Here is a 481-nt window from a genome sequence, read left to right on the forward strand (position 1 = left end):
GCCCCCAGCCCTGGGCCCCCCCGCAGCGCCCCCATCTGCGCGCTCGCACGAGCAGAGCTGCCCAGGGCCGAGGCGCCAGGACGGGCACTAGTGCCCAGCCAGGAGGGACAATGGGGGTCCGGGCTGCCTGGCCCGTGCGAGGGGGCTGAGGCTGGGTCCTCGTGCGAGGGGAGCTGTGTCTGAGCCTTTGGACAAAGAGGCGTGGGTCTGAGCCCTCGTGCGAGGGGCGCTGCGGCTGGGCCTTCATGCAAGGTGGGCTGTATCTGGGCCCTTGTGCGAGGGGTGCTGGGGCTGGGCCTATGTCCTCGTGTGAGGGGCACTGCGGCCAGGGCCTTGTGCAGAGAGGGCTGGGGCTGGGGCCTTATGCAAGGGGCGCTGGGGCTGGGCCCTTGTGCAAGGAGGGCTGGGGCTGGGCCTGGGTCCTTGTGCAAGGATGCCTAGGTTCTGTGAGCAGGGCCGGCCGGCCCGTGCAAAGGCCCTC

Source organism: Alligator sinensis, unplaced genomic scaffold, assembly GCF_000455745.1.
Source record: "Alligator sinensis unplaced genomic scaffold, ASM45574v1 scaffold1329_1, whole genome shotgun sequence".
NCBI classification, from domain to species: domain Eukaryota; kingdom Metazoa; phylum Chordata; order Crocodylia; family Alligatoridae; genus Alligator; species Alligator sinensis.